Here is a 12618-nt window from a genome sequence, read left to right as displayed (position 1 = left end):
TAAACATAATGCCAAGTTTCACCAGGTAGAGTCCCACATAAACAGCCACTATTTTCCACTCATCATTCAGGTGAGAAAAACTCTTCTCTTGTCATTGCAAAACATCTGTTCTGACAAACCCAGAAGAAACTTCCTGGATTGTAGCAACTTAACGTTATTTCCCAACCACAAAAACGATTTCCACCTGCACGATTTGGTGTAAATGTAAATAATGCCAGAAAAACACAGGGTGACAAGGAGCAGAGGAAGCCACGATTTCTTACCAGTTTCTTCCACTGACAGGTCTGACTTTTGATCTCACTGATTTTCAACCCCAATACACACATGGAGAATAATGTATCAGTAGAGTTTTTATAGCAACAGAATTGGCCTTCAATGATCATCATAGAAGAGAGCAATTAGAGAAACAATTTTAAGGTAAGTTCATGATATTTATTTTTTCAGCAAAATATGTAAGTGTCCTTATCCCTTAATGGATTATGAATGTACTGATAGTCTCAGAAATCAAAAGGACAAAATAAAACAAATGTCACACTGAGCCAAAACCACCATTCTCTCTTTGATGGGAGTCCCAGGGTATATTTCACAGAAGCATATGCTGTCATTACGAAGGCTAAGGCTGCACTCCAGATATTCAGTTTTCTATAAGACATGGATTTATTTAAACCTTTCTTGAATGAACTTATTTTTCTTATTTTATGTAAGAAGGTCAAAAAGGTAAACATCTCAGTGTTAAGAGACCTAAAACCTTTTTCAAGATTGAATATATTCCTGTCTTAAAGGAAAGATGAATTAACAATTGATCCCACTCTCAAAGGAAATGATAAAGCTATACTTCATTCAAATGGAAAAGTTGGCCGGGTGTCGTGGCTCACACCTGTAATCCCAGCACATTTGGGAGGCCAAGGCGAGCCCCCATTTTGGGTGTGGGCAGGACTGAGGGTCCCTTCCACATCCTGGAGTCCGGGAAGAGACAGTAGTGACTGTGACTTTACAGTTCACAGTGGGGTCTCTGCCAGACGCTGTCTTCCCAAGTGGTAAAGACCGAGTTCAGCGGGCATTGGTCCTGTGGGTGCCAGGACCCCTGGATACTAGGGGATGAAAGGGAACCTCACCCCTGCAGTTTTCAAAACTCCCACAACCCCAGTCTGATGGTGAGAGAAATGTCAGACACACCCAGTTGCAGGACATTCTATGACACACCTGTCCTGTCCCCCTGAAAACTGCCAAGGTCCTGAAAAACAAGGGAAGCCCACGTACCTGCCCCAGAGCAGAGGTGACCAGGGAGACACAGGACTCCTCCTGGATGGAATCCTGGAACAGAAAAATCCAGGCAACCCCAACACAGCCTAGAGTGCAGATGACCGCATGCACCAATATCCGCTTCATAGTTTTGACAAGTGTGCTATGGTGCAGTGGGTCATGCCTCTTATCACAGCACTTTAGGAGGCCAAGGCAGGAAGATCACGTGAGCCTAGGATCTCAGGACTAGCCCGGGCAATACCGTGAGACCTCATCTCTACAAAAAAATCTTTCAAAAATTAGCTGAGCGTGGTGGCATGCACCTGTAGTCTCAGCCACTCGGGAGGCTGAGGTAGGAGGATCCTGAGTCTGGGAGGTCCAGGCTGCAGTGAGGCATGATCGTGCTACTGCACTCCAGCCTGGGTGATAGAGCTAGACCCTATCTCAAGAAATATATATATAATATCAGGGGAAAGTGAAGACATATCTTTTCAACTTTTCTGTAAATCTAAAGTTATCTCAAAATGAAAAGATTTCTTAAACATGACCAGAGGAAGAAAACTAGATTACCATAAAGGAACAAAATGAGACTGAATTCCTGTCCATAGGAAAAAAAGATGACAAAATAATGTGTTCAGAGATGTGAGGGGAAATAGCTACAAGCCCCTAATGTTGCACCCAGCTGAATTCGCATGCACGTGATGGCAAGACTAAAAAGATTTTCAGGTGTTTGAAAACCCTGAGGGTTTATCACCTATGGCTGCTCTCTGAAATAACAAAGGATGCGTTTGACCAAAATAAGCAACAACCCAAAAGTGAGGGGAGAGGCACAGTATGTTGGCAAATGTGATTAAAGCTTGATTGTGAAAAATAACACGAGTCAATTAATAGTGGTTGTTAAAAACGATATAAACTTGCACCTGGTCGACAATGGAGGAGGGGGTTGCTCCCCACTGCAAGAGAGTAGGCTGAGGTCCTTAGGGTATCTTGGAGGAGGCCTGGGGGGTGCACGTTCTGATCACCCCACCCCTCTGACCTGAGCAGCTCTTTCCTAGCTCTGCTCTACCTGTGGCAGGTGCTGATTCTGGACCACAGAATTCTCAGATACAGGAGCAAGCTGCTTCAAGCTGCCATTGGCTTCTAGTTCAGCTGGTATCACCGTTCAAGCAGAATGCCTACTGTAGAAAGTCTGACCTTTGTGGGGAAGGGACGGGGGTGGAACAGGGAGGACCTTGCATGATCCCTTGGTTACTCAACGCTGACGCTCAGCTTTCCCTCTGCTATGGAGAGACGGAGGCTCTGGAGGCCGATCCGCTCTGCCTGAGCATGTGGAAGGCTGCCCCGACCCTGACTGCGTGTCCTAGTTTGTTTTGTGCTGCTCTAACAGAATGTCTAGGACTGGGTAATTTATAAAGAACAGAGATTTGTTTCTTACAGCTCTAAGGGTGGGGAAGTCCAAGGCAGAGGGTCTCATGACTTTTGGGGGCCTTCTTGCTGCATCATCCCATGAGCAGAAGGCAGAAGGCAAGAGGGCATGAGACAGAGAGACGGGGAGTGGGAGCTGAACCGGCTTTTACAATGAACTCACTCCCACAGTAACACACGCACTCCCCCAGGGATGGATCCGTTCTCTTTTTTTTTTTTTTTTTTTTTGAGACAGAGTCTCGCTCAGTCGCCCTGGCTGGAGCGCAGTGGCGCGATCTCGGCTCACTGCAAGCTCTGCCTCCTGGATTCACGCCATTCTCCTGCCTCAACCTCCCGAGTAAGTTGGACTACAGGTGCCCGCCACCACGCCCGGGTAATTTTTTTGTGTGTATTTTTAGTAGAGATGGGGTTTCACTGTGTTAGTCAGGCTGGTCTCGATCTCCTGACCTCGTGATCTGCCCGCCTCAGCCTCCCAAAGTGTGGGGACTACAGGCGTGAGCCACCGCAACCGGCCAGATCCGTTCTCTTGATGACGACGTTAATCCATTCTCAAGGGTAACGTCTTATGACCTAATCAGCTCTTAAATGTTCCGCCTCTCAACACCGTTGCACTGGGGCTTAGGTTTCCAACATACGAGCTTTGGGAGACACATTCAAACCACAGCACAGTGTCATATTGATGGGGGGAAAGAGGCCAGGTAAGCTGCAAGGGTCCAGGGCCAGGGGAAGAATGCCCAACGTTCCACCTGTCTTGCTTTTTTTTTTTTTTTTACTCCTCAGCTTATGTTTTCTTTTTTACAGTATAATTCCTTTCAATTTCCCATCAACTCTCAGTAAAAATGTCTCATCTGTGAAAACCTGGGTGTGCTGTGTTTTCGGGAATTAAGACAGGGGTGGGCTTGGTGAGGTATGGGGTGAGAGGCCTTTCGAGGGTGACAAGCCCAGTCAGCAGCAGGGAGGGGTCCTGGAACAGGTGCATCTTCCCTGAGAATGGGCAGAAATATTTGTGGAAGGAACCCTGGCCGAAGGCTGCACCTCCCTTATTCATGAAAGAGGGTCTGGACTAGGTCATTTGGCAATTTGAGAAAGTGATCGGCCAGGCACGGTGGCTCACACCTGTAATCCCAGCACTTTGGGAGGCTGAGGCGGAAGGATCGCTTGAGCCCAGGAGTTTGAGACCCACCTGGGCAATATAGTGAGACCCCACCTCTACAAAAAATAAATAAATAAATAAAATGGTGGCGGGAGGGCTGGAGAATGTGGGTATGTGGATTATTTACGAAACAGGTGTCAGTTAGCATTTCATTAGAAAAAAGGTTTCCTAGATTCACTTTTTAAACATGTAAACCCCTGCTGAGATTATTTCTTAAAGCACACAAGTGGATTCAGCCCTGGAGAGAATTCCAAGCTGGCTGGAAGAAGGAAAAACAATATTTTGGGGAGCTAAAAGTGCCAGAAAGATTGAGAAACTTTTTTTTGCTTTCCCTCCCAAACAACATTTCAGGTTGAACAGTGAGTTTTTCCACTTGGTCTTTCCCTTCTTTCTTCTAAGCGAAAACAAGATTTTAAATTGATGACACTCGATATCGAATCAAAACAACAGAAGTTGATCCTATGCCAGCAAATATGTTCTGGAACACTGCTTTGGAAAATAAATCAGTATTTTGCTCTTCTCAGTTGAGGTTAGGAAGAGAGTACACTTTGTTAAAACGTCAGTAACATCTGTGTTGCAACGCAGTCATTGACACCAAACACCACTGTGTTGTTGACATCAAACCCCACGCCTGGAGTCCTATGTGCCTCCATCTGTGCCAACCAATGCTTCTCTGCCTGCAACAACCACCATGTCAAAGACCTCTCCACTGAGAAAGCATTTGAATTTGGGGCATCGATTTATGAACACGTCATCACACCTCAAATCCTGGGCCTGAAGGACTATGGAAAGGGAAAGAGGAATCCTGTCTCTCTCCCATTCCGTGGTCCAGTTGGCCCCACCTAACACTGGTTTGGAGCAAAGCAACTGCAAGCTCCAGGGAGTAGTGAGCGTCATTCGAGGAGATACTGTGAGCACCTTTTTGTGCCAGGTATTGTGGGGAACCCAAAGATGACTAGGACATAAATCCGGCTTTCAAAGGATTTATAGTTCAACAGGGAGGTTCACAAATATTACTAATACCAGTTAATAAGCATGTAAGAATCAAAGAAAGTGTAGTAGCAGGCCAGGCACAGTGGTGCACGCCTATAATCCAAGCATTTTGGAAGGCCAAGACGGGCAGATTGCTTGAGCCCAGAAGTTTGAGACCAGCCTGGGCACCATGGCAAAATCCCGTTACAACTAAGGATACAAAAATTAGCCAGGTGGGGTGGTGCGTGCCTGTAGTCCCAGCTACTGGGGAGGCTGCGATGGGAGGATCACCTGAGCCTGGGAGGTTGAGGTTGCAGTGAGTCGAAATTACGCCACGGCACTACAGCCCGGGGCAACAGAGTAAGACCCTGTCTTGAAAAAAAAAAAAAAAGTGTGGTAGCAATCACGAGTGGGAAAAACCGTCTCCTTCCAAGGGGACCAGGGTAGGGCAGTTGAGCTGCACCACGGATAATGCAGCAGTTCTCTCAAGCCTCATTTCTAAAAACACAATTTTAAATTAATAAATGCTAATTAAATCAAATTTTTGCTCAGTAATATATCACAGTACATAGGAAACTGGGCACACATCTATCCTAATATTTAATGCCTTGTGATCACTAAGCATTTCCTGATGCGATTCCTTTAAGCGAGCTCCCTGAGAGCAGAAACTGAGCACCGGGCACGGCGTCTAGCCCGATAATGTGCTGACGGAGTGTTTGATTGTCTTCGATACTAAAGCACGTTACACGATGCAGATACCCCATGGTTCATGGGCTCTCCTGATTTCCCACCTCACAAGGAAATACATTACAGAAAAGGATTTTTAAAATCCTCTCCCAAACTGGCTTACTAATGTCTGAAGGAAAGAGATCCAGGGAAAAGGGAGATGAGATAGAGAGGAAAGAGCATGATGTGTGTTTCTGGATGAATGTTTTTCCGTAGAAGTCTATGCTGACTAAAATCGTGCTCACGTTCTCATGGGAGACAAAGGAAAACACACAAGGCAAGTTGCGTCATTTGTGACATGGGTTTCTTTAAAGCTCACTTCTCAAAGTGGGGTCCACAGGCCCACAGTTTCAGCCTCATCTTGGAGCTTGCTGGAAATGCGGAAGCCTGGGCCCCACTCCAGACCTGCTCACCCACAGAATCTGGGTACCAAGGCCCCAGGGGCTGTGAAGACACAATTTGGTTTGAGCATCAGCTTCCACTTGCAGATGCCACCATATCTTGACACACGTTAAAAGAAGCTGAGGGGATTGCAGAGAGCCACCTGCCTCCAAGTGTGCTGCCCCACAGGCATCGAAAATGACAACGCTGCAGGCTACTCGCAGAGCCCGTGAAGCGCAAATCTCTGGGAAGAGGGCCTCCTTGGCCGTATCCCAAAAGGTTGACTTTCTTTAACTTGCTGCCGTCGGACCTCTCTGTTTGGGAAAGGAATACTGCAGGATAAATCAATAATGCTGAGCCAAACAAATGCTCCTGATGCAGTCACCACAGGTCATGACCAGACAGGGCAGGAACAGGGAAGCCTTCCAAACCCAACAGGGAGGACAGTTCACATCCTCCAGCCTCGCCTTGAAGGACCTAGTGCCCGCCAAGCCATCATAGCTGATGGAGTAAATCTGCTCTGCTGCGTTTGAAGACCTTTAATTGCTGTAACCACATTTTTACCTTGAGAGAAGGCAGAATGGGGGATGGGGAGCTGCAGAAACCTGGCAGAAGGGGAAGGCCGAGCGGGTTCCGGGGTCTCCAGGCTGTCTGCAGGCACTGCCTCCCCGGGCCGCAGGACCATTCTGTGAGCGGGCAACAACTCCTTTCTCCTTTTACTCAATCATGGGAGCACTGAGGCACTGGAGACAGAACCACTTCCCAAAGGTGCTTGTGAAGGAGGAACCAGTGCTTTGTACCTGTATCTGCTTTCTACGATTACGACAATTCCACGAAGAGGGCGGGGAGCGGGTAAGCTAGCGAGGGAATCCAGCTGCCGCAGATGTTAAGTTCAGCACAAAAGAACTCAGTATGTTTACTACGCAAGCACAAGATGATGAAAATATTTCCAGCCTTATTCAAATTTCCTCAATATACTTTCAAGGGAAATGGTTTTACTTAGATAATTCTTCAAAGACTTTATGCAATAAAAAATGTATACCTTATACATTTTTGTAAAAAGTGTTAAAATATCCAAAACCAAGAATGAGGATCCAATTCCTGGAGGTGGAAATGGTCCTAAACATTATCTGATGACTTTTTAAATTGTCTACTGACTTTTAAGGAAACTGCAGTTCAAAGACGTGTATGACTGATTCCTGGTCACGAGTTGCATGACCAAGTCACAACCGGAACTCAGAGCCTCTGACTCAGAGGCCACATTCTGCCACACACAGTGCAACTGGAATTAAAGTCAGGATCTCTGACCACAACAGGGGAAAGGGGGTTTTCTCCTGGTTTGTAGACAGTTCCACAGAGTGTGCATAGCCAGGTGTCGATGGGGACCCCTGTACTAACACCCCAGCACTGTGCACCCCACAGCCCTCCAAGGAAGTTGGCCTAGGGTCTGCCTGCCCTCAATGCTGTTGAGCCTTGTTTCATGACTCTGAAACTCTGTTACTAGGCTTATAGACATTGATGGTTGTCATGTCTGTTATGTCTTCCTGGTAAATGCACCCTTTCATGATTATGAAACATCCCTCATTGTCTCCGGTAAGGCTCCGTCTTCAGGGATCTGATCTGATATTCACAAAGTTCCTCCAGCCTTCTTCCCACTGCTATATGCATGGTTTGCCTTTTCCATCTTTTCTTTCAGCTTCTCTGCATAGCACTGCGTCTTGCATTTTTATCCACTCTGAGTATCTCCGCCTTCTCTTCGGAAAGTGGAATCCACGGCATATAATGTGATCCTCCTTCTGGCTCAGGGTCTTCCATCCAGAGATTTGCTTTCTGTCTGTCCCTCAGTTTCATTGTTGTTGTTGCTCTTTTCTTTTTTTTTTTACCTTCTTTTGAGTTGACTGATTTCTTTACAATCCCATTTTTATTTACCTATGGGCTTTTTATTTATTGGCTTTTTAAGCTATGTTTTGTAATTTTTCTTTTATCGTGGGAAAACATATATGACATAAAATTTCCCAAATGGTGAAAACCGTGTATAAAGTGTATAATTCAGTAGCACTGCATGCATTCACAATGTCGTGCAACGATCACCATCGTCTATGTCCAAAACTTTTGTACCACCCCATCATAATCTGTATCTTTTTGGCACTTTTGTTTCAGTGGTGGCTTTAGTGATGGCAGTATGCATCCTTAGTTTGCCCCAGCCTATTTAGTTAATACTGCTTCACTTCACATAAACCCAAGAACTTTGCAACTAAAAAACGTCCATCCACCACTGTCCCCTTCCTAGTGGCATATGTGTTACCTCCACATACATATAAACCGCGTGAAGTGTTATAGTTGTGATATATCAGCCATAGATAGGGGTTCTAGATGAATTAAGCGGAGGCAAGGGTATGTAAGCCCCCACAGAGCCCTCCCCTGGGCTTGCGTTGCTGCCTTTTGGGAGGACTCTCAGGCCCCGGCCTTCGAGTCTTCCTAGCACTTTGCAGCCAAAGCTCCGGAAGCCTCCGCCCAGGCTGCGGCTCTCACAGCACCCACGGTGAGCCCCACCCGTGGCTGTCCGTCAAGAGTGGTTGCAAAGGGCGGTCAGCTTCCCCATCACGCAGCATTTGGGAAGCTTGTCTCTGAAAGTGATGTGGTTGATCCCAAGCTGGTTCTGAAGTTCATGTCCAGTAAGAGAAACATTTGGCACAGAGTATTATTTATAAAGCCAGGGAATGGTCTTACATTCTTGCAGTCAATACATTTTATTCTGAAGCCAGGGTGCACCGGCAAGGTACTAAGGACTTCACTCTGATTCTAGAAGTTATTTCAGAAAACAAAAATCAGCAACTTGCCTGCACACAGAAAGATGAAATGACCAGAGACAGCAGATTCATAAGCAAGCCCTTAGGAAAGCCAGCCGCAATGTCACAGATGGGCGAGGGCACTCTTCTCACTAAAGTCTTTCATTCAACATCATTTAGTGATAACGTAGTTATAACATGGATGAGAAAAAAATTTGATCCCTAGCAGGGGCCACTGTCTGTGTGGAGTCTGCACGTTCTCCCCACGTGCTGTGGGTTTCCTCCAGGCACCCCGGGCTCCTCCCACATCCCAAAGCTGTCACATGAGGCTCACTGGTGTGTCCCCGTCTGAGTGACTGTGAGTGTGAGTGTGCCCTGCCATGGGACGCCATCCTCTCTAGGGCTGTTGCCCACCTTGGTCCTGAGCTGCCTGGATGGGCTCAGCCCCCTGCCACCGTGAAGTGGAATAAGCAGGTTGGAAAATGAATGATCGTAAAGCACACAGCAATTACACAGAGATGCAGGACAATACCCGATGCAGTAGGAAAGGCCCAGCAGGCTGAGAATTGACTCTTGTTTGTTTTGAATCAGCATGGCGGGAGGAGGCACTTCAGATCTTTGGCTTGGCCAACATTATCTTTGATTTAACACAGCCCCTCCATGACCCGGTCACTCACGGATCCGCCAGAAATTTGTTAATGATCTTACTTTCTGAAATGCCTGCAGAGCTAACATGTATTTCACTGTTTCATATTAGAAGTGCGCTGGTCTTTAGTTAGAAGTTTGGTGATGTTTTTGTGGCCAGAACTGTACCGTAGGAACGTAACTCTTGTTTATATCAATTAACCTATGGAGAAATTGGTTTTTGATATGCGTCGTTTCACCTAAAGTCACAGTTTCCAAGACCTATCGACAACGCCAAGCGAGGTCTCACTGTGTAGATGCGTGCACTGTGGAGTGAGCATGGCTGTCCCAGCAGGGGACACTGGGCGCCCAGCAGGGCTGCCTGTGAGTCTGCATGACCTGAAACAAGAATTTGTATCTTTTGCAGAGACATTAGCTTTCTCCGCTCTTATCTCCGGGGACCTATGTAGGTCTGGGGAGAAGTCTGCGCTCCCCTCGGGGTCTCCCCGACATGGGTGGCATTCCTCTCCACCCCCAGCGCCATCTCTGGTGACGCCTGTTGAATTATTCACAGCAGCCACTTCCCTTTTCCTTGGCAAAGATTCTCACCCCTGACTTGATCTGATGGGGGCCGTCTAAGAATTTCCTCCACTTCTTACTCTGCTACTCTACTTTTCTCCACCCCACCCCACGTTGCAGGCTTTTATTTTATTGTTTTACTTTATTTTCCGGTCTGGAGAGGCCTGCGACTCTGTACCACCCATCCTAAGACACCATATTCTCTCAGTAATCCTCTCTTTCTTGCACCTTCCAAACCTCTTTCTGCTGGATCCTAAATGTCTGACTTTCCTTAACTTAAAGGAATTAGATGAAGGCTTCTTTCTCGAAGAGGCTTTTTGAAATCTCCCTCCCCTGTGTAAGAGACCAGTTAATTATTTTAACTCAGCCTATTTGGGAAGGAAAAAAATGTGTTCCTCTTTTTTTTCAAAAGTGCCTACTACAACATCATATTTACCAAAAACATGTAGTAATTGTTCAGTATTGTTGAGGATAACAAGCCTCTTTTGACGCAGTTTTGTTCTTCATTACATAAAAAAGGCGAAGAGTGGTAAATGCAGCATCTTCAAGGAATATTTATCAAGTTCTATCTAAAGCAGGGCTCTCAAAGGTTAATGTATGCATGCATCACCAGACGGCTACTGACATTCGATTCCGGTGCCGGGGTCTGGGTGGGGCCCCAGGCTCTACCTTCTCAGTGACCCCACAGGGTGTGGACCTTCTCTGGCCAAAGGGTCACACCCAAAGGAAGAGAACCATTAGGAATTGGGGTGTGTGGGTGCCATGTGACTTCTCTGCAGGAACAGATGACCTCTACTTCTAAGCGAGAGGAGACAGCCTCCAGTGTAACCTGTTTTACCTGGAGCCAGGTGTCAGCCTCCATTGCGACCCACTCAGCTGCAGTGCAATGATAAAAGGTCCACACCCTGGACCTTCATACGACATTCGGAGCAGCCCCCAGGCAGGCTTCTGATGTCTGGAACACTAAACCATACCCCGTCCACTTTGGGGAACACAGAATTTTCCAAGTGTCTCTTATTCTTGGATCCTTAATTGTAGACTCAGTGTGGAGTGGGACGACATTTCATCACCTTATTTGTCATAGCCGTCACTGTAATCTCAATACACAATCCTGGTGACAATCAAGTGCGTCAACACAAAATTAGTTCAGCTTGCTTTTGTTACTCGCAGTTTTAAAGTAAGACAATGCTATCAACAAACAGAATAGGTCACTTCACTGGGGCTAGATTTAGCTTGCTTTTGCCGTGTATTAAATTTTGCTAAATAACAGTTGAATCTAACTAATGAACTTCTTCTTTCTTTTTTGCACTAAGTAAAATCTTTGAAATTGTTAACTTAGTAGTTATAATTAAGTATTGGACTAATTTCCTCCTCAGATACTGGAGTGTTGGGTGTAAACATGTCCATATAGTAAGGGTTGAAAAAACAGACCAGGCTCACCCTTCCCCACGCACCGGGGCACTGTTGTTTTATGGCCAGCGGGTCACACCCAAAGGGAGAGAACCATTAGGAATTGGGGTGTGTGGGTGCCATGTGACTTCTCTGCAGGAACAGATGACCTCTACTTCTAAGCGAGAGGAGACAGCCTCCAGTGTAACCTGTTTTACCTGGAGCCAGGTGTCAGCCTCCAATGCGACCCACTCAGCAGCAGTGCAATGATAAAACTTCACATAATAAACCTTAACCAAACTCACTGCTGTTAACCTACCTGCCATTCTTTGCTTCTGGATCTCAATGGCCTGGGGTGAGGAGAGGTGGTGATTTTGCTCTGATTTGCTGAATTCTCTCAGCTCTGTCGTACACACACGTCCTTAGTTATATACACATGGAACGTTCTAGTAAGAGTAACACACTAAGGAAAAAAACTGCTATTGAATACTTAAAAGTACAAACGGTTTAAGCGTTTCTTGTTAAAGCACAGCTTAAGATGTTTTAGGTGAGCTCTGATTAAAAAGGGAAATAGGAAATCATTATGAATGGAAAGCAGAACAAGAGCCATTTGTCCCACAAGCAACGGACGGGGGGAGCTGGTGACGCCAAGCTGATGACTGATGGCACCCTGTGCCCACAGGAGGAAGAGGAGGAGCCTGTCCAGAGGCAGCACCCCCAGGGCATCTGATGCCAGAGGCAGAAGCCAGGCTGGAGGATCACACATGAGAAAGAATTTCACCACACTTGGTTGAGTGTGCAACCGGGTTATTTTATCAGAAGACAGTGCTGGAATTGATCCTAAGGAAAAAGAATAAAAGATGTGTACACACTTAGAGCACATATTTGTTGCAGCTTTGTTTATGATACTGAAAAGTTTGAAATGGTCTATAAATGCCCAACAATGTCAGATAGGTAACAAATTCGTCTCTCTCTCTCACTCACACACACACACACACACACACACACACACACACCCTTATGTAGCCAACAAAAATGCTGTCGAGAAGGTTTTTTGTTTTTGTTTTTGAGGCAGAGTCTTGCTCTGTTGCCCAGGCTGAGGTGCAGTGGCACAATCTCAGTTCACTGCAATCTCTGCCTCCTGGGTTCAGGTGATTCTCATGCCTCAGCATCCCAAGTAGCTGGGATTACAGGCACCCACCACCACACCTGGCTAATTTTTGTATTTTTAGTAGAGATGGGGTTTCACCATGTTGGCCAGGTTGGTCTGGAACTCCTGACCTCAAGTGGTCCACCTGCCTTGGCCTCCCAAAGTGCTGGGATTACAGGTGTGAGCCA

The 12618-nt window shown here is 46.4% G+C and overlaps 1 long non-coding RNA gene across 1 annotated transcript; it reads left to right on the top strand.

Moving 5' to 3' along the window:
- Positions 1–212: 212 nt before the first annotated feature.
- Positions 213–12160, top strand: LOC103883367. The gene is made up of 2 exons (XR_645578.3): positions 213–417; positions 11963–12160. It is a non-coding gene; the product is annotated as an uncharacterized LOC103883367 (long non-coding RNA).
- Positions 12161–12618: the final 458 nt, after the last annotated feature.

This window comes from Papio anubis, chromosome 4, assembly GCF_008728515.1.
Source record: "Papio anubis isolate 15944 chromosome 4, Panubis1.0, whole genome shotgun sequence".
NCBI lineage: Eukaryota > Metazoa > Chordata > Mammalia > Primates > Cercopithecidae > Papio > Papio anubis.
Note: the sequence above shows the minus strand (reverse complement) of the source record. Positions and strands in the feature narration are given on the sequence as shown.